The following is a 908-nucleotide window of genomic DNA, read 5'->3' on the forward strand; positions in this document are numbered from 1 at the left end:
TATGTTTAGATACACAAATACATCATGTTATAATTGCCTACAGTATTGAGTACAGTAATATGCTGTACAGGTTTGTAGCCTAGGAACAATAGGTCTAGCATAGGTGTGTAGAAGGCTACACCATCTAGGTTTCTGTAAGCACACTCTGTGATAGTCACACAATGACAAAATCACTTATTGACATTTTTCTCAGAATGTATCCCTGTCATTAAGCAACACATGACTGTAATTAAACAAAAGAGAGGGTTTTTCAATTATTCAGTAATTTGATATAGTCAAGCAAATAATTCCAAGGAATCGGGGGGGGGGGGAAATGCCCCTTCTGCCTAAGCTACTCTAATTGGCAACACTTAGAAGATCCATGGGTGAATCTCTGGCCTTGTTACCTCTGTGTCCCTGGCTTACCCCAACAGCTAGCTCAGAACTGTAGGGTTCTGCAAAATATCTGCCCCACCCCAATCCCACCTCAAAACAAGTATCATATTTCCAGGAGTACCTGGCTAGCAGAGATTGCTGATCATGTTTCATTCTCCTATTTCCAGATATAACCTGGAGCAGCTGCCAAGCCAGGGAAACCCATTGCCCACTCCATTTGCAGTTAGGTAGAGACATATAACTCCTTTCCACTGTGAAGTAGAAGGGGGTAATTTGTGCCACTTCTAGACAGGTTTTTTAAGGAGCAAGCATATCTCCCCCATGCTCTTTATTCTTCTACCAGCTGAATGCCATGACAACCAGGTCCCAAGGAACTTCAGAATCTCCAAATGGAAGTCTCCAAAGCCCCTGAATCACCAGAAAAAGAGAGAACCATCCACTGGCCACCACACTGTTAGGTGAGCAGAACACAAACTCCTGTTGTGTTTGAGCCTTTAAACATTCTTAGCATAAATGAGGCAGCAGATTATCCT

This window comes from Mandrillus leucophaeus, unplaced genomic scaffold, assembly GCF_000951045.1.
Source record: "Mandrillus leucophaeus isolate KB7577 unplaced genomic scaffold, Mleu.le_1.0 Scaffold1742, whole genome shotgun sequence".
NCBI classification, from domain to species: domain Eukaryota; kingdom Metazoa; phylum Chordata; class Mammalia; order Primates; family Cercopithecidae; genus Mandrillus; species Mandrillus leucophaeus.